Here is a 21,403-nt window from a genome sequence, read left to right as displayed (position 1 = left end):
TCTGGGCCAAGGAGCCCGCCCCATCGCCCCCTCGCCAGGGCATCCTCTTGACGCGTGTCCATCATCCAGAGCCCCCTGCACCATCCTCAGCACCCTCATCTCCATCGCAGCTGGAGCTGCCACCGCTCCAGGCCGCCTTGCTCCTCTCCCTGGTGCCCCTTGGCTTCCCACGCCCAGACCATCTTTTTCTAATCTTTCCCAACAGGAGTGACTCAAGCTTCGCATCTGTGGGAAGGGAAATGCCTGGACTCAGTGAGGGGGCTGGGAGGGCCTGTGAGGGTAGGTGCGTGGACCCCAGCACAGTAGGAGCACAGCCGGAAGAGGAAGAGACACTCACCCTAGCTGGGTTCAGATCCCAACAGTGATGCTGAAATGCTGTGTGACTTTGGGCAAGTAACTTAGCTCTTTGACTGTCTATTTTTTCATCTTTAAAATATAGATTCCTGGGTCGGGAAGATCCCCTGGAGAAGGAACTGGCAACCCACTCGAATATTCTTGCCTAGAGAATCCCATGGACAGAGGAGCCTGGCGGGCTACAGTCCATGGAATCACAAAGAGTCCGACATGACTGAGCAACTAGATGACATGAAAATATAGATAAAATCGCCTTTGCAAAGTTGTTGTGAAGATTAAGTGATACTTTTTGTATATATATATATAAATATATAAAATATGAGATTATGCATATATATTTTTATAAAATGTTATAAAACACTCATTTTGTGTACACACACCCACACCCCAGGTACAGACAATGGCTGGCTTAGGGCAAGCACCAACTTCTCTGGGTTGGCCATGTCTATACTTCCTAAATCTGTCATGAAGAACAGAAGCCACAGTGTAATTGAAAGGGTTCAGTTCAGTTCAGTTCAGTCGCTCAGTCATGTCCGACTCTTTGCGACCCCATGAATCGCAGCACGCCAGGCCTCCCTGTCCATCACCAACTCCCGGAGTTTACCCAGGCTCACGTCCATCAAGTCAGTGATGCCATCCAGCCATCTCATCCTCTGTCATCCCCTTCTCCTCTTGCCCCCAATCCCTCCCAGCATCAGAGTCTTTTCCAATGAGTCAACTCTTCACATGAGGTGGCCAAAGTACTGGAGTTTCAGCTTCAGCATCATTCCTTCCAAAGAAATCCCAGGGCTGATCTCCTTCAGAATGGACTGGTTGGATCTCCTTGCAGTCCAAGGGACTCTCAAGAGTCTTCTCCAACACCACAGTTCAAAAGCATCAATTCTTCAGCGCTCAGCCTTCTTCACAGTCCAACTCTCACATCCATACATGACCACAGGAAAAACCATAGCCTTGACTAGATGGACCTTTGTTGGCCAAGTAATGTCTCTGCTTTTGAATATGCTATCTAGGTTGGTCATAACTTTCCTTCCAAGGAGTAAGCATCTTTTAATTTCATGGCTGCAGTCACCATCTGCAGTGATTTTGGAGCCCAAAAAAAGAAAGTCTGACACTGTTTCTACTGTTTCCGCATCTATTTCCCATGAAGTGATGGGACCAGATGCCATGATCTTTGTTTTCTGAATGTTGAACTTTAAGCCAACTTTTTCACTCTCCACTTTCACTTTCATCAAGAGGCTTTTTAGTTCCTCTTCACTTTCTGCCATAAGGGTGGTGTCATCTGCATATCTGAGGTTATTGATATTTCTCCCGGTAATCTTGATTCCAGCTTGTGCTTCTTCCAGCCCAGCGTTTCTCATGATGTACTCTGCATATAAGTTAAATAAGCAGGGTGACAATATACAGCCTTGATGTACTCCTTTTCCTATTTGGAACCAAAGGATTAGGTAAATGTGAAATACTTAAAGGAAATACTGAGGCACATTTTTTTCCTTCTTTGCTTCGAATGGAAAGATATCCGTCCGTCACTTTACAGCAAGGGCTTTGTGGCTTTTTTAGCACAGTGCAGGGCTACCAAATCCGACATGGGCACAGCACACAGCCCAACTCAGCTTCACACACAAAGTCTGAAAACAAAACCCAAGTGGCTTGAATTCCCACATTCATGACAGTGCTCTCTTTGGAAACAGCATGTTCTCTTTGAAGAAGATGCTCACAGCTAAGAACACTTTCACATTTCATAATGATCATCAAAGGGACATCTACAACAGCTCAGCTCATATATTATTATGTGTTTGATACACTGCTCAATTAGACACATCAACCAGCCCCTCAAAGCTGGAGTCCCGTAGTCCTGAGGCTCCACTGGCCACCTCAGACCTGTCCAGTCTGGGCCATGCTTGGTCCAGCACCTGGATCCTCGGATGCCTGAGCCCCAGTCTTGTTTCTGCTGTCAGCCGGGAATCCTCAGGCCTAAGCTGAACCTGAAGCTCTAGCAGCTCCCAGCCCCATCCTCATAGAGGAGGTCAGTTTCATTTGCTACTTCCCCACTAGTTGGATGCCCTGACCATTATCCCTGCCTTTTTAAAATATTTATTTATTTTTGGCTGTGCCGGGTCCTCACTGCCGCATGAGCTTTTCTCTAGTTGTGGCGAGCTGGGGCTCCTCTTCATTGCAGGCGCAGGCTTCTCATTGTGCTGGCTTCTCTTTGTTGCAGAGCACAGGCTCTAGGATGCACAGGCTTCAGCAGTTGCGGCTCCTGGGCCCGATAGCTGTGGCACGTGGTCTTAGCAGGTCCTTGGCATGTAGGATCTTCCTGGATCACGGATTGAACCTGTGTCTCCTGCATTGGCAGGTGAATTCTTTACCCCCGAGTCACAGGGAAGCCCATTCCTGCCTCTATGACACAGTCCTGCCAAGTCCTTACCTGCTTCCTCCACCAGGGCGGCAGACAGCATTGTGCACACTCCTTGGTGCTATCCGGGTCTAGCTGTGAATGATCTGAACTCATGGAACCAGGAGGTCATTATGACTGGTTGCCTACGCCTAGCCTTCCATGCTCCTCTGGCCATCATGGACCCACAGCCATGGACCCCGGTGAATCCAAGTCTGTTTGGTTGTGCGCTTTCATTTGAAAAGCTTTGCTAACTCTCTGTATCATGCTGCCCAGGGCCCCCGACCTCAGACTACACTGGCCTCTGATGTACGTTCCCACCCAGTGGTTCAGGTTGTGGGGGGTCCTCTCAAATATTGTTGGTGTTATTACTGAAAAATCATATCTCTTGATAAAAGACACAAAAAATGTAGAAATATGTAGGTAAGAGAACAAAACTCTCATATATAATCTCACCATCTAGAAATGATCATTTTTAATATTTTGGTAAATTTTCTTCCCTTCTATGAATATAATTTTTTCACACAGTTGAAATCTTACTATGCATACAATTTTGTAGCTTGATTTACATTTAACATTTTATTATAAGCATTTTGCCATATCACCAAAAATTATTTATAGATATCTTTAATAACTGAATGACTATCCCCCAAGTTAATGGACATTTAGATCATTTCGGATTTTTCACTACTTAGAAAGCATGACAAATTTTGCTCACCATATAAAGACCCAGAAGTGAAATTTCTGAGTCAACAATTATGAACATTTTTAAGGCCTTCAATATATAATATGGCTTTAGTCTATGACCCTAGTAAGTTACTAAGGAATAAATTCGTAGTCTCCAATTCAAAGTTTTTCTATCTATAATCTTTTGTTCGCCCTGAAGTTAACTACTGAGATCACAATAAAATAGGGTGACACATTTTTCTATTAATTTCAACACAAATATGGGTTTAAAAATATTTCACATAGGAGTGTGTGAAACTAGAAGTGAAGAGATTAAGCAATATTTTCAAGTGACCCATAGTCACTTTCCCAATAATGGGAAATAGTCATTGAGATTTGTATCTTTAATTATTTTTTAGACTTGTCTTCTCAAAGCTATGAATCTGGGTCTGAGTCAGCACCCTAAACAACCAGAATTGGAAACAGTGAACTCTATTTTTGAGTTTCTTGTGCAGATTATGAACTTGGGATGTCAGCTGCTCAGAATCCATTTATGTAATAAATTTTCCTTAATATCTGTCTTCCCATGAACCCTCCCTGGATTCCTCCAGGCAGAATTAATCACCCTGCCTCCCCAAGCTCATTGCCAGTGTCTCATTTAACACTTACTTCGGTCTTTTTGTATTTGAATTATTTGTCAAGTCGCCCACTCGGCTGGGAGCTCCTAGAAGGCAAAAGCTGGTGTGGTTCCCAAGACTAAGCATAGAAATCAACTCATAACAGGATAAGGATTGATGTTCAGCTTGCCAGTAAGCACGTGGGCTGGGCCTTGTTAGGAATCTGGCGTACAGAACACTTCCAAAAGGGGAAGTGGAAGGAGATTCAGTGCCAGCCCACAGGCTGTCCTCAGCAATGGCCAAGAGAAGAGACTATTTCTTCTAAAATGTCCATGGCTCCAAAATGAAAGGAAAATTCACTGGTTATTTTACAGATATTTATGGAGTACGTTCTGGATAGTAGGACTGTGCTAGGTGATGGGATCCAGGGAGGAATAAGAAGTTCTTTCTCCCTTCCCAGAGCTCATGGCAAAATCTACAACAAATAGAGGTTTCCAAGGGCTTCCCAGGTGGTGTTAGTGGTAAAGAATCACCTGCCAATGCAGGAGACATGAGACATGGGTTCGATCCCTGGGTCGAGAAGATTCCCTGAAAGAGGAGGGCATGGCAACCCACTCCAGTGTTCTTGCCTGGAGAATCCCATGGAACTGAAGCAACTTAGGACATATGCATGCATGGTCTTACTAAACAGTTATCCACAGGTGAGGGTAAGTATACATGCAAAGACCAACATAGGATAGGAGATCACCTGGTCTTCCACTAACTAGAGACCACCCCCTTTAGTCAGTTGGCTACAAATCTTTATTCAAGATGCCTTCCAGCCAACTCCACGAGTCAGCCCTGGCCACATCTTGAGCATCAGCTCACTTATTTCCATTCCGAAGTAACCTTCCAAGGATAAGTCAGACCTTTGAAATCTGCTAAATCTTACTGCAGATGTCTCTAGGGATTCTCACACGCACGCTGGTTTGCCATGAAAAATTTATTACTTTTAACCAAATGGATATTTTAAAATATGTTCTACATAATTGGGATAAAATGTCAAAGGCCTAGGGATAAAGATCCATTAAGAAAAAGCATGGTGTGGTGGAAAGTTTGGGAGTGAGATGGCTGGGGATAAAACCATCATCGCCACTCTCTGATGAGTAATCCTGTGACACTGATAAGTTACTTAAACTTTGTGAGGTTCCGTACTGTCATCTGTATAATAGGGATAACGAAACATACCACTGGAAGGAGAAAGGAGGAAAAGAAGACGGAGAACAAAGAAAAGGGCCATCTGGGCAGGTGAGACGGATGCCTAGCATCCGAGCAGAGGGCACGTGGACCATTTAAGAGAAGGGAGGAGGAAACTTCTTCTAGTGGGTGGAAGGATGAGCAGGAGATGTGGCATCCCATGATGCAGATTCCCAGGCTAGCCTGAGTCCCAGGGAAGTCCGTTTCCCTCTAACCACCTCGGTTTTCCCATCTGTAAATTCCACAGGCTGGAATATGTCCTGAGAGCTTGTCCCAGTTCCTACATTCTATCAGGCCCTTTGTTTCTCTCTTCTGAAGTGGGCGAGGCAGGGGACAGATATCCAGCTAAGGGCAGTGCCAATGCAGACCTACATCAAAACAGCACTCCCTCGGGCTCTCACGGGTCCAGATTAGAAACCGCTAGCCTAGCTGACCAAGCGGAAGATTTCATGCTCCTGAAAGAGCCTGCTACGTGCTCGTGTTTCGTGAGCAAAGAAAAAAGATCCATCTCCCATTCTGACACTACTGCGCCGGAAATTCATAAAATATTGAAGTGACTGATACAGTCATTTTTCATGTCAGCGGTGGTTTTCTCTACTTCTCTGCATTTGCCTGTCCACCCAGTCACAGATCCCTTCAAGTAATCAGAACATCCATTATGAGGACCACCAAGCAGAGATGTGGCTTGTCGCCTAGGAGCCGGGGTTCCAGGCTTTTCTCCGTGGCAGTCGACTACCTGTGTCCCCTCATCGTTTTCTCTTGTGTGTGTGCCTGTGCCTGAAATCTCCTCTCTGTATACAGACGCCAGCCATGTTGGATTACAGCCACCATAGTGATCTCATTTTAACTTGATTATCCAATGCCCCTATGCTCCGAATAAGGTCATATTTTGAGTTACTGGGGGTTAGGACGACAACACAAATTTGAGGGAGGGGGAAGGTGTGACACAATTCAGGCCGCAGCAGGCAGTCTGTTTATTCATTCATTCATTTGTCCATTTGCTTGTTCATTCATTCTTCCAACCCTACCCAAGTACGTCACATGTGCCAGGCATTGAGACAGGTACTAGATACAAAGCTGAACAAGAGAGTCCTAGCTCTGGATGAGCTCCTGTTGGGTGGAGGCGTGATCCACCCACAGAGGGTTCACTCCATATGGCGTAAGTGTGGATGGAGAGGTGGGCACAGGGACCGGGGGGGGGGGCACTCTGCTCCCCTGGGAGTGCAGGGCAGGCTCCTGAGGCTCCCAGGAGGTAACTGAGAGATGAAAGGCTTGGGTAGAGCCTTCTAGGTGGCAGACAGGAAGAGAGGAAAGCCAGGATTCCACCCAAAGGAAACCACCTGTATAAACAAACTGAGCATGGGAGGAAATAGCCCAGTACTGGAACTCAAGAGATGGGGATGGAGCAGCAAAGAGAGGAGAGATTCGGGGTACAGGCTGACTCAGGCCATCACCATGAAAATACTAGGAAGCAGAGAAATCTCCCCATCAGAAGTCAGGCACCCAAACCCCTCCTCCATGTACTCAGAACACAACTAGGAGGCAAGTTGAGGAGTCAAAATCAAGATCTCCAAGTTTACGACCTGAAGTTCCACCCTGTAAGTGGAAGGAGGGCCTCTTGGGGCCTCACTCCATACCTATGTACTCTTACTTTACCCATACTTCTAACACACATGGCGCTCTGATTCTCAGACGGTCACACAGCACCGCTCAGCCAAAAAATTATTAATATTCATAGAAGAGATGAGCCAGGATGCCACAGCCACGCAATCTGCCATACATGAAGTGACAGCTGCCGGCCTGAAAATGGAGGAGGAAGCAGAAAAACTCTCTGGAGCTGATGCAAGACATCTCGGGGCTCTTCAGGGGCACCAACGCATCACAGGACAATCTAAAACCAGTTTGCGAAATCATCATTCAAGTAAAAAGTCAAATTCGCCTAAATATATTTAAGAAGCCAATATTCCCAATAAAAGGGAAAGGGTTTAGTGCTTAAAGGATTAAACACAAGACCAATTAGAAAATATGGGGATCAAAGCCTCATTCCCCCGAGGGTCTCCAACAGCCCAGGTTTCACTGTATTGACAAGGACCAGCTGCGGCTGAACTGTGCTCAGGGACTTCGTTTTCTGTAGGAAGCGACTTCAGAGACCACTTCAGCCAAATCTTCATTTTCAGATCCCAGAAAATGAAGCCCAGTGTGGGGAAAGGACTTGCCCAGAATGGCTCAGTAAGAAAGGAATAGAGGGGCTTCCCTGGTGGCTCAGTGGTAAAGAATCCTCCAGCCAATGCAGGAGATGTGGGTTCAATCTCTGGTCTGGGGAAGATCCCACAGGCTGCAGAGCAACTAAGCCCATGCCCCACGAGTACTGTCTGTGCTCTAGAGCCCGGGGGCCACAACTACTGAGTCCACACGCTGCAGCTACTGAAGCCCAGGGGCCTGGAGCCTGTGCTCCGCAGCAAGGGAAGCCCTCAGACTGCACTGAAGAATAGCCCCTGCTTGCCTCAACTAGAGAAAAACCTGTGCAGCAACAAAGACCCAGCACATTCAAAAATAAATAAAAGTATATATATATACACACATAAAGGAACAGAGCCAGAGCTGGAGTGGGCTTCTCTTGAACCTGTCTCCTGGGACTCAGGGAGACCCCGGGATGAGCCTGACTGGGGCGGCTCTGCAGAAGCAGAGCCAGTGATGTTTCCAGACAAGAGAAATCTGGAGGGCGTAGAGAAGGGAAAGGGGCATGTAGGGTCGTCAGGGCGGGGGGTGGTGGGCATGGGTTCTGCTAAAGACACACCTTAAAGATCCTTTCTGGGATGCAACACTTCTGTTTGTACTCATCACCTCAATGGACCCTTACAGCAAGGCTGGGAGCAGGGCAGAGATGACTACTCAACGTACAGACTAGGAAACTGAGGCCCCGGGTGGGTAACCAGTTGGTCCGCACAATACAGGGTCAAGTGCAGGACCACGTCATAGAACTGTGGTCTCCTACTCTCTGGAGATTCTGAGGCCCCAGCAGTAGGTCCTTGGGGAAACCGATCTGCTTGCTTTGTGCACATGACCTTGAGTAAGTCTCATATTTGGACACTCTCTCTCAAGGCACATCTGAGATCACTTAACCGTCACTTGGGCCAAAGTAGGTTGTTTATCTGCTGTGAGCAGTGTGGCTTGGTTTCGATTCTCATCCTCAGAGTAATAGTCCTTTAACATTCTGCCTCCGCAGTAACCGTCCCTGTATTTTGTACAGTGCTTTTTAGAAGCTTTGCAACTCCTTCACAGCTTCCTCATCAGCTGAGTCTAACAGTTTGGAAAACAGTGCGCTACCACTACAGCTTCCAACCAAACACCGATTCTAGCCTGGGACAGCAGTGGTTTTCTTTAGAAAACATTTAACGTTAAAACAAAGGGTTGTGGGTTTGGAGAGAAACTGATGTTTTGAGCTGTCAAGTCAGTTGAAAATGCTTGGGGAAACATTGTTTTTAAGATAATGCTTGTTTTGTACAAGTTCAGTGGGTTGGTTTTTTTTTTCCCCATAAATTAACATTTTTTAGATTACATAGGAAACAACCCAATACCTTTAATAGTCTCAAATATAATCATTGTTTTGACTAATGAGTCATTTTTGCAATACAAAAAGGCAAATCATTAAATGTAACTATGTGGTTTGCATTTCTTTGTATTTTTAAAGGGCATGTGCTGGGTTTCTTCAATGAGAGAGTCAGTGGTAATTATACAGACATTTTTTTAATAGGTGAGGAAACTGGTTTTTCAACATTGGTGCGAGTTCTAATTGGTATACAACTCTTTGACGATTACGGTGATGATCACAAACCTATATTTCAATAAACCCTGAGACTTTGCCAAGTGTGTTCACCTCTGTGCTACCCCTAGTCCTTAGCGACACTGTGAGGGAGGCAGGATAAAGATGCTCAGATGGGACGTCTGAGCATATACTCAACAAACATCTGAGGAAGACACAGCGCCCCTCCACCCGGGAGGCGTGGATGAGGTCACAGGCCGGAAGGTAGCCCAGGGACTGGGGGCTGGCCATCTGGACACCTTTTCCAGTGCATTTTCAGCTCTACCACCTGCTTCCTCTCTGATCTGCAACTCCACTGAAGCAACAGCTGGAGTTCCTTCTAGAAGATAGACCTTCTGGTCTGAATGTTTTACACACCTCAGTGGGGTGGCGGGCACCCTGTGGTCCCTGCCCGGCCTGGTGGCCCAGCTGAGGATTATTCAGGGCGCTTTGAATCCAGCTCCCCAGAGGATGCGCCCACATCAAGAGACACTCTGTCCTCGTGGTTCTCCCTCCCCACTCCTCCTCCCTGTCTAGAAAACCACTCTGCCTATAATCCTCCAACTATGAGACACCTCTCTCTACACACCTTTGGCTTTGCCTAAGCCATCCCTGCTGGGCTTCCCTGGTGGCTCAGACAGTAAAGAATCTGCCTGCAATGCAGGAGATCTGGGTTCTATCTCTGGGCCAGGAAGATCTCCTGGAGAAGGGAATGGCTACCCACTCTGGTATTCTTGCTTGGAGAATTTCACAGACAGAGGAGTCTGGCGGGCTACAGTCCATGGGGTCGCAAAGAGTCAGACACAGCTGAGCAACTTAACACTTTGATTACATTTTCGTGCTCAGAATGCCCCTATCTGCTGAGGTGTCGTGCCAGCCTCTCTATGTCCTTATAATTTAGTAGATGTCCCCACTCCCTTCTCTGTGTCACCCCTGTGCCTTGTTGGACTTGTCACTCTCAGCTGTGATTCTCTTATTTCTATGTCTCAATCCCTTCTTGGGTCTGTGAGCACCTTAAGAGAGTCGGCTGTATTTTATGACTTTCTGCATCCTCAGCACTCTGTCTCGAATCTGGCATGATTCAGATATTCAGCAACTATTTCTTATATGTATAAATAATATTAAGCATTCAGCAAGCATCCAGGAGGTGATGAGTTCTAGGCACTAAGGTTATCTCCAACCTTCACAATGATCTTAGGAGGTGAGCATTATTCACCCCCTTTTACAGATAGGACCTTGAGACTCAAAGGAAATATATGACTTGTTCAAGATCAGAGTCTGAAATAAAGAACCAGTATCTGAAGACAGGTTTGTCTGCCTTCAACGCTCAGTCTACACCACCACTCTGATTCAGCTGGGTTTCCTTCACGGGGGTCTTTCCTGCAATGTTAATAAGGAATGCAATGACCCTGGTCACTGTTTCCATTTTCCACTCCAGAGAAACAGAGGCCAAGTCAAGGAGGGGCTTCTGTCTCCGATCTCTGAGTGATGCATTGCTGATACCTCTCTTTCTGTTTGTTTTTTTCCTATGAGCACTTTCTACAGCATAGATCAGAACAACAAGATTTGAAGAACCTTGCTGCTAGTCATCCCGACTCTGAGCTTCATTTTATTGGGGAACAGTCTGACTGATTCTGAAAATGGTCAAAGGCCAGATCTTACCAAGACTAATTATTTCCTTAAGACGTACAGATACATCCGTTGGTGAAAAGAAGACCAGGAGGCAAAGTTAAATTACATAGTACATCACTGTCCCCAGCCCATTCATCTTGCCACTCTGTCAGTGTAAAAATTTACAGCAGAGATTATCTCTTTGAAGGAGTTCGGGTCCTAGAAAATACAAGGTAAATTTTAAATAGATTTTTAATTTTAATGAAAGCTGCAGGGAATGCTGTTTATGTTGCGTATCTTTCATACCTGGTGATTAAGTTAATTTATGCTTAATGGAAAAGGATATTTCTAATCCCCAGACAGGCTTGACATCTGTCTAGGACTGTGTTTTTGGAAGCCTTCAGCTCCTTGTGATGGATGTAATAAAACCAAGATGCTACTCAACTGACACCTGAAGGCTGTGTGCAAGGAGGGCCAGGGATATTTAGTCTCTGCCCAGAACTTGTGTTGAAATAAAATCAAAGTCCCATGCATTTCATTCTGTCAGCCCTTTAAAAATCTTGTCTCCTGCTCTTTCGTGTTGTTCCTTAGACAGGCCTGAGGGAAGGAAGCTGGGCTCTGGGGCTCTGGATGGCTTTGTGCTCCGTGAAAATGAGCAGTGCTGGAGCCCTCCTCCATCTATGCACCTATGCTCTGCACGCACTATCTCATGTAACCCTACAGCAATCCTGAAAGCGATCCTGACGACTACTATCCCCACTTTATATTTGGGGTTCTTTACCACTAACACCACCTGGGGAGCCCATATTTGGAGAACTAAAGCTCAAAAAGGTGGTATATCAGGACTTCCCTCATGGTCCAATGGTTAAGAATCTGCCTTCCAATGTAGGGGACTCAGGTTTGATCCCTAGTCAGGGAACTAAGATGCCACGTGCCATGGAGCAATTAAGCCCGATTGCCCCAACTAGAGAGCCCATGTGCTGAAAGTACAGCACCCACGTGCTCTGGAGCCCATGTACCACAACTAGACAGACAAGCCTGCACACCACAATGAGAGGTCTCGTGTGACACAGCCAAAAATAAATTAAAAAAAATTTTTTTAGAAAAAGGTTGCATACTAATCTGGAGGATACAGCTTGTACGGGACCAAAGTGGCATTTGATTCTAAGATAGGCTGCTCTTGTTCTTTCCCTGATATTACATATAGGGTCAGTTCAGTCACTCAGTCGTGTCTGACTCTTTGTGACCCCACGAATCGCAGCATGCTAGGCCTCCCTGTCCATCACCAACTCCCGGAGTTCACTCAGACTCACATCCATCAAGTCAGTGATGCCATCCAACCGTCTCATCCTCTGTCATCCCCTTCTCCTCCTGCCCCCAATCCCTCCCAGCATCAGGGTCTTTTCCAATGAGTCAACTCTTCGCATGAGGTGGCCAAAGTACTGGAGCTTCAGCTTTAGCATCATTCCTTCCAAGGAAATCCCAGGGCTGATCTCCTTCAGAATGGAGTCTGCAAACTGTGGCCCTTGGGTCAAAAACGACTTGTCATCTGGTTTTTGTTCTTTTCTTTTGGCAGCATCGCATCAGGCGGGACCTTAGTTCCCTGACCAGGCATCAAACCTGCAATCCCTGCAGCAGAAGTCTTAACCACTGGCCCGCCAGAGAAGTCCCAGCCATCAGTTTTTATAAATAAAATTTTATTGAAACTCCGCCACATCTGTTCGTTAATGTATGTCTGTGGCCAAATTAACTAGATGAGACAGAAATAATATGGTCAAGGAGCTTAGTTTACAGGAAGGACTTTCAGATGAAACAGTAAGTCCCTGTGCTTACCATCTCAGCCACCATCCACCAGTAATATCCATTAATGGAGCCAGAGTGTGCCCTGCCCTGTGCCCACCCAGCACATCACTCAGGCTTTCCAGAGAGCTCCTCATGAAGACCTCAGGGGCACCCACGACTGGGGCCGAGCTCTCATCACCAGGCAGTCTCCCGTGCTTCCTTGCCTGCACAGGCTCCCAAGGGGCCGCTTCCACTGCCCACAAGGCTGCTGGGAGAGGAGGCCTCGCTTCTGAGCTGGACTGTCACATGAGTGCTGAGCCAAAGGACTGGCTCTCTATGTTTTCTAAACTTCCAGGCCTTCCACGGAGAGACGAGGAGGGCTAAGAGACGCTGGGCTGGAAGAAGCACAAGCTGGAATCAAGATTGCCAGGAGAAATATCAGTCACCTCAGATATGCAGATGACACCACCCTTATGGCAGAAAGTGAAGAGGAACTAAAAAGCCTCTCAATGAAAGTGAAAGAGGAGAGTGAAAAACTTGGCTTAAAACTCAACATTCAGAAAACTGAGATCATGGCATCTGGTCCCATCACTTCATGGGAAATAGATGGGGAAACAGTGGAAACAGTGTCAGACTTTATTTTTGGGGGGCTCCAAAATCACTGCAGATGGTGACTGCAGCCATGAAATTAAAAGACGCTTACTCCTTGGAAGGAAAGTTATGACCAACATAGATAGTATATTGAAAAGCAGAGACATTACTTTGCCAACAAAGATCCGTCTAGTCAAGGCTATGGTTTTTCCAGTGGTCATGTATGGATGTGAGAATTGGACTGTGAAGAAAGCTGAGTGCCAAAGAATTGATGCTTTTGAACTGTGGTGTTGGAGAAGACTTTTGAGAGTCCCTTGGACTGCAAGAAGATCCAACCAGTCCATTCTGAAGGAGATCAGCCCTGGGATTTCCTTGGAAGGAATGATGCTAAAGCTGAAACTCTAGTACTTTGGCCACCTCATGCGAAGAGTTGACTCATTGGAAAAGACTCTGATGCTGGGAGGGATTGGGGGTAAGAGGAGAAGGGGACGACAGAGGATGAGATGGCTGGATGGCATCACCGACTTGATGGACATGAGTTTGAGTGAACTCTGGGAGATGGTGATGGACAGGGAGGCCTGGCGTGCTGCGATTCATGGGGTCACAGAGAGTCAGACATGACTGAGCGACTGAACTGAACTGAACTGAAACTCCTTGAAGCCATGGATTATGTCTTCTTCAACTTTGAGTCCAAGCCTTGCATGTAGTAAGCACTTCCTCAGGGAATTTTCTTGGGATGGTCGAGGCCCTATTCTGAGGGTTGGCGAACTGGTCCTATAAAGAGCCTAACAGAGAATATTTCAGGGTCCAGGGGATATCCTGGGGTCCCCTGCTTTTGCCAAGTATCATACTGGTCCTCTCACCCAGATACATCAGCTCTGCCTCTCACCTCCTTCTCTGTAGCCTCTTAAAAATCAATGCAAAGGACCAAGGACAGGAACAGATGTCGTTTCATCTACATGCCCACCCCGCCATGCCGCTCCTCATGTGAACAAGTCCTCTTTCCTAGTGACAGACTGGACAGACGCTGGCGGCGGTGGTGGGAGGGAACCGCTGGTCACTGACTCTATGCAGGTGATCCCTGGATGTGAGATTAAATATTCACCCATATGATGGGTGAAAAGAGAAAACAAATAAGGTGTGTGTGTGAATGAACACGTGGGTCCCTTCTTTCATGAAATCATGCTGACGGTATTAAGTTAGACCATATTCAATTGCAAATATTAGATGATTTTGACATATAGAAGTGTCCATTTCACATGGTTCAGACTAAAGATTGACACTTAATTTTTTTAATGTCCTTAGCTGGAAAAATAAAATGTTGCTTATTTTCTTTATGTTGTCTCCACAATTAAAAAAAATTTATTGGTTTATAAAGTCTGAAAGTCTGGAAATTACTCATCTTATACCAACAGCAGCTGGTTCCAGAACATGCTTATAAAATTTGGCAGTAGCTATCAAAATTTAAAAATCACATACCCTTTGACCCAGAAATTTTCTTTCTAGCAGTCTAGCCTGCAGAAATCTTGGTATGTGTAGACAAAGACATAAGCGCACGCACACACACACACACACGCACACACAGGGATTCCTGGAAGTACTGTTTGAAATGTGGAAAAGTGGAAATAAGTTAAGCACCCAAAATCAGGGTATTGGGCATAAAAAGTATGTTAACTCCCCCAACCTGGTATAAAACTCAGGCCAGAGAAACAATGTCTAGCTCTGGATCAATTGATACTAAAGATGCTTTTACTATATTGATAAGTAAAAAGAACAAGTCATAGAATGCCATGTGTACATTACAGGTCAGAGCATGATTCCATTTTTTGTAATGATTACAATAACAGAATGAATTCAAATAGAAGTTAAGTATCACATTAAAAAGTTGGGAAGGATAAAAGCAAACTGATTACAGGATTCATTACTGGAAAGTAGGGTTGGGATTGAGAGAAAAGCTGAATGGGATGATTTGCCTTTTCAACTTACACAGTGTATATTTGTTTAAATTATTGACAAGGAAGAATTATTATTGCTTTTATCACTTTTTAAACAAACAAAGAAAGAAAAACAAAAGCCTGGATAGACAGTGGTTATACAAAGCAGAATGAAGGGGAATATGGAAAAAGGGAAAATTCATTTTGATTCTGGGGTTCAGGGGGGATGTCAGAGGAAATGCTTTCTGAGCTGAGCCTGGAAAGATGGCCAGAAATAAGAACAGAAGAATAACATCACAGTTGAAAGAATTGTGAACTCACATGAGTCCTGAAGACAGCTAACCGTGTTAGACTTTGATCTGTAACTGATGACAGTCAGAGAGCTGGAAAAATTGTTAGGAAACTTGGTCTCCAGTTAAGATTCTTATTACTTTATTCAGACAAAACTAATCTCTCACTAGGTAAGTGCCTCTTACTTAGAACCTGGGCAGATTTATTTTCAGGTTGGGAAGTTCAACATGACTGACAGCCCATCCAAGGCCTATTTCCTCCCTTCCCTCTTCCTACCAGAACTCACATCTTGTTGAGGTAGCCCTGCTCTTCCTGGTGGCCATGTGCTTCAGAGGAGGCTGACCCCAGCCCCAGGCCTAACCGAGGGAGAGCTCTGATTGGTCTAAGCAACCTTGGCGAGTCCATTCCCCTTGACGATATGGTTGAAGCTTGGGTGTGCTCAGTCGCTCAGTCTTGTCTGACTCTCTGAAACCCCGTGGCCTGTAGCCCACCAGGTTCCTCTGTCCATGGGATTATCCCGGCAAGAATACTGGAGTGGGTTGCTTATTTCCTCCTCCAGGGGAGCTTCCTGACCCAGGGATCAAACCCATGTCTCCCGTGGCTCCTGCATCGGCAGGCAGATTCCTTACCACTGATGCAGCTTGGGACTGTGACCCAATTCTGGCTAATGGCATGTCTGGGTAATGGGATGTCCACTGGGGGGCTTCTGATAAAGGTTCTTTTGTTCCTTTAAAACAATTTTTACAGTAGTTCTTTGCTGGTTATCTATTTTATTTATATTTATTTATTCGACTCTATCAGGGCTTAACTGTGACATGCAGGATCTTCCTTGGGGCTCACAGACTCTCCAATTGCAGTGAGCAGGTTAGTTGCTCTGACACATGTAGGATCTCAGTCCCCCTAGCAGAGATGGAACCTTTTTACTCTGCACTGCAAGATGGATTCTTAACCACTGGGCCACCAGGGAAGTCCTCCTTCACTCCTTAAAGACACATGAACAGATGTTGTCCCCTTTCCTGTCTCGAGATGCTGCTGTCTGGGGATATGATACCTGAGATAGCTGCGGCCATCCTGAGATTAGGAGGGGAACAAACCTGGGGACAAAGCCACCAAGCTGGGGAGGGAAGAACAAAAGGACGGAAAGCCCCTTGGGCATTCAGTGACATCATGAAGCCCCCACACTAACCAACTTCAGAGCTACTAATACTTTTAACTTTTTGACATCTTTTCATGGAAGGTAATACATTTCCTTGTTATGTATGCCAAATTAAGTCAGGTTTTCAGTTACCTGTAGCCAAAAGCATTCCAACAAATTCATAAATGTTCTTTCCAGTGACAGGATTGAATCACATTTGATTCAAATACTCTTGTGTGGGCCAGGAGTCAATTTTAACTTCAATAAATACACTCACCTTTAAAATCTCCTAGAATTGATGGTTAAACAGCATTGTGAATATACTTAGATGACACTGAACTGTACACTTTAACAATCGTTAAAATGATAAATTTTGTGTTATGTATGTTTTACCACAATAAAAAAAAAAGAAAGAAAGAAAGAAAAGCAATCCATAGAACCTGGTGAAGCAAGCCTGAGTAAGGGGTGAGAATGAATATAATCTCTACATCTTAAATTTCTCATTGCTCTACAGGAAATAAATTGCACTTTAAAAATCCACTGGAGTTAAGTGGCTCAGCTGGTAAAAAATCCACCTGCAATGTGAGAGATCTGGGTTCAATCCCTGGGTTGGGAAGATCCCTGGAGAAGGGAAAGGCTACACACTCCAGTATTCTGGCCTGGAGAAGTCCATGGACTGTATGGGGTCACAAAGAGTCAGACACAACTGAGCGACTTTCACTTTCACGTAAAGGAATAATATAAGGCCATTAAAAAGATGTGACTTCCCTGGTGGCTCAGACGGTAAAGCGTCTGCCTACAACGCAGGAGACCCGGGTTCAATCCCTGGGTTGGGAAGACCCCCTGGAGAAGGAAATGGCAACCCCCTCCAGTATTCTTGCCTGGAAAATCCCATGGACGGAGGAGCCTGGTTGGCTACTGTCCATGGGGTTGCGAAGAGTCGGACACGACTGAGCAACTTCACTATCACTATCACTATTAAAAAGATGAGGATACTTTGGGCCATGACAAAGTGATAGCAAACTCACCCCCTAACCTAGATGATTGTGAAACTAGGCATGTTTTTTAAAGTGTTTCAAGCCATTGGACAGCAGGCAGCTTGAACAAAGAAAAATAGGAGGTGAAGCCCAGGTACCCACTCTTCAGCCTGTAGACACTTTATAGACCACAGGCCAGAGATGCATTAAGACAGCGCCTCCCTCTGAGATCCTGAAGCAGGATCAGCATCTGGGGAGTTGAGGCATCTGGAGACGAATGAGTCTGTGCGTGGGGTGGGGGTGGGGGTACCCTGAGCATCCTTGGTTGAGGACTGAATGTTCAGGGAGAGACTCTGAGAGGCCCACCAGAGAAAGTGGATGCTACAGGGCACAGCTCTGCACAGAGTGATGGAAAGCATCAGAGTGGAGGCGGGGAAAGCCCACATTCCTGGACTTCCCTGGTGGTGCGGTGGATAAGACTCTGTCTGCCATTGCAGGGGACATGGGTTTGATCCCTGGTCTGGGAAGATTCCACATGCCACGGAGCAGCTAAGCCTGTGCACCACAGCTACTGAGCCCACACTCTAGAGCCCTGCACAACTACTGAAGCGCAGGTGCCTAGAGCCTGTGCTCTGCAACAAGAGAAGTCAATGCAGCAAGAAGCCTGTGCATCACAATAGAGTAGCCTCTGCTCACTGCAGCAACAAAGCCTAGCACAACCAAAAACAAATAATTTCAGAAACCCCCATTTGTTCATTCACTCATTTAACTTGATTTCTTCTATTCCCCTTCTTGTTCCCCCCAAAAGGACATGAAACGACAGCCAAATGCTGGAAATAACCCATCAGTTATAGAATGTAGAAACATATTGTGGTACAGTAAGTATAATTCCATATGACAATAAAAATAAATTTCTGCTACATGCAACAACATGTATGAATATTGCCAATGTAATGTTGAGTGAGAGAAGCCAGAGACAAAAGAATTTATATTGTCCAGCTGTATTTATATGTAAGGTTCAAAGACGGGCAAAAAGAACAGATGAGGTGAGAAATCAGGATGGCAGTTACCTGCGGGAGGAGGCACTGGGCAGCGATTGGGAGGGACCGTCAGGAGGACCCAAGTTCTGCCAGTCCTGGGTTTGTCCTCCTGGATTTAATTACCCCAAAGAGTTTACTTCATGATAATTCATGGAGCAGTACGCTTATAAATGACACACTTTTCTCTGTAAATGGTATGTGTCAATAAAAAAGTGTCAATTAAAATTGGAATATTTTACAGAGATCAGAAGTTAGACTAAATGATGAAGAAAATGGGGGCTTATATTATAAATTTAAGAGTACCCTTTTTTGTGTTTCTTAGTAAAATCGATATTAGACAACTTTAAAGATGGCAATTAAAACTTCAGGGGTTTCATCCCTTTGAAAGATCTTAAAACAGTGTGGGTTTTTACATTGTATTCACTTTAGTTCAGTTTAGTCGCTCAGTCATGTCCGACTCTTTGCGATCCCATGAGTCGCAGCACGCCAGGCCTCCCTGTCCATCACCATCTCCCAGAGTTCACTCAGACTCACGTCCATTGAGTCGGTGATGCCATCCAGCCATCTCATCCTCTGTCATCCCCTTTTCCTCCTGCCCCCAATCCCTCCCAGCATCAGAGTCTTTTCCAATGAGTCAACTCTTCGCATGAGGTGGCCAAAGTACTGGAGTTTCAGCTTTAGCATCATTCCTTCCAAAGAACACCCAGGACTGATCTCCTTTAGAATGGACTGGTTGGATCTCCTTGCAATCCATGGGACTCTCAAGAGTCTTCTCCAACAACACAGTTAAGAAGCATCAATTCTTCAACACTCAGCTTTCTTCACAGTCCAACTCTCACATCCATACATGACCACTGGAAAAACCATAGCCTTGACTAGACGGACCTTTGTTGGCAAAGTAATGTCTCTGCTTTTCAATATGCTATCTAGGTTGGTCATAACTTTCCTTCCAAAGAGTAAGCATCTTTTAATTTCATGGCTCCAGTCACCATCTGCAGTGATTTTGGAGCCCCCCAAAAATAAAGTGTGACACTGTTTCCACTGTTTCCCCATCTATTTCCCATGAAGTGATGGAACCAGATGCTATGATCTTAGTTTTCTGAATGTTGAGCTTTAAGCCAAGTTTTTCACTCTCCTCTTTCACTTTCATTGAGAGGCTTTTTAGTTCCTCTTCACTTTCTGCCATAAGGGTGGTGTCATCTGCATATCTGAGGTGATTGATATTTCTCCCAGCAATCTTGATTCCAGCTTGTGCTTCTTCCAGCCCAGCGTTTCTCATGATGTACTCTGCATAGAAGTTAAATAAGCAGGGTGACAATATACAGCCTTGACGTACTCCTTTTCCTATTTGGAACCAGTCTGTTGTTCCATGTCCAGTTCTAACTGTTGCTTCCTGACCTGCATATAGGTTTCTCAATAGGCAGGTCAGGTGGTCTGGTATTCCCATCTCTTTCAGAATTTTCCAGTTTATTGTGATCCACACAGTCAAAGGCTTTGGCATAGAACACACATAGTATATACCACCTTAGCCATCTTTAAGTGTATAACCCGGTAGTGTCAAGTACAGTCACACTGCTGTGCAGTCAAGACCACCATCCATCCCCATTACTCTTTTCCTTCTGTAAATCTGAAACTCTACACCCTGCTCTCCCCAGCCCCCTGGCCACCACCACTCTACTTACTGTCTAAGATTTGGGCTGCTCTCAGTATCTCATATGAGTGGAATCAGACAGTACATCCCCTTCTGTGTCTGGCTTATTTCACTTAGCATCATATCCTCAAGTTTCATTCATGCTGTAGCCTACTGCACAGTCTCCCTCCTTCTTAAGGCTAATATTCCATCATAGAAATATGCCACATTTTGGTGATCTATTCATTGGTGGATGGACACTTGGGTGGCTTCATCCCTTTGAAACACTTTAAAATATTGTGTGTTTATTTAGAGAAACATATACATGTCCTTTAAAAAGAGTCTAGGAAGTGACTTACAGAGATAGAGAGAGAGATAAAACACTTTGGATAGGGACCTGCATGTAAGTCGTGGTAGATGAAGAGCCTGGGTAGCATCAAAAGATAAAGTTAAGGATGACGTCAGCACAGACAGACACAGGCTCCCAGGGTCTGCACAGGTGCTGGAAGGGGTGGGGTGGTCACAAATTTGGCTCGGAAAGAGGGAAGCCGAAAAGTTGAAAGAGGCACATAGACAACAAGACATTATAATACAGAAGATGTCCCAGTTGCTCAAGGGGAAGGCCCGCTTTTCCTGGAACTGATGCTGGAGAGTAATATTCCCCATGGTGAGACAGCGAGTGACACAGGGCGTGATGCCTCAAAGGCATTTCAGCAATGCTAACAATATATAATGTAAGTTTAAAACAAATGCTTTTTTAAAGTCTCCCATTGCAGGGCAAGCACCAAAGCAGAGTCGACTGAGACAGGCTGCTGGAACGATGATGTATGAGAGCAAAGCCTTCGGACGGTTTGGCTTGATCCAGTGATCAAGACCCGTATCCTCCAAGTAAACCGCTATGGATGTCACTAGGCAGCAAATCACTGGGATGCAGACAGCCTTCTTGCAAATCTAACCCAAGCTAGTTTCTTCCATAGCCAATCAAACTGAAGGGCAGGGTTGATATCCTTTTCTTAAGTTGATGTGTCTAAGAAGACTTGTTCTTTTTTAAAAGTTGTAAAATGCTGTATTTATTTTCTGACTGTGCTGTCTTTGCTGCTGTGAGAGGACTTTCTCTATTCGTGGTGCATGGGCCTCTCGTGGTGGTGGTTCTCTTGTTGCGGAGCACAAGGTCCAGAGCATGCAGCCTCAGTAATTGTGGCGCACAGGTTTAGTTGCCCATGGCATGTGGGATCTTCCTGGATCAGGGATCGAACCCATGTCCCCTGCACTGGCTGGCAGACTCTTAACCACTGGGCCACCAGGGAAACCCAGAAGATTTGTTCTTGAAGAGCTGGCCACCCCA

At 45.5% G+C, this 21,403-nt stretch overlaps 1 protein-coding gene and 1 non-coding gene across 6 annotated transcripts in view; one reads left to right on the top strand and one right to left on the bottom strand.

Moving 5' to 3' along the window:
- The window catches only part of TTLL11 (tubulin tyrosine ligase like 11), a 270,271-nt gene that overhangs the window by 73,862 nt on the left and 175,006 nt on the right, over nucleotides 1–21,403 (bottom strand). The window lies entirely within an intron of this gene.
- TRNAC-ACA (transfer RNA cysteine (anticodon ACA)) lies at nucleotides 17,177–17,248 on the top strand. Its single transcript has one exon. It is a non-coding gene; the product is annotated as a tRNA-Cys (tRNA).

The sequence above is a fragment of the Bos mutus genome, chromosome 11, assembly GCF_027580195.1.
Source record: "Bos mutus isolate GX-2022 chromosome 11, NWIPB_WYAK_1.1, whole genome shotgun sequence".
NCBI lineage: Eukaryota > Metazoa > Chordata > Mammalia > Artiodactyla > Bovidae > Bos > Bos mutus.
The sequence above is the reverse complement of the archived record's forward strand: the minus strand, read 5'-3'. Positions and strand labels throughout refer to the sequence as shown.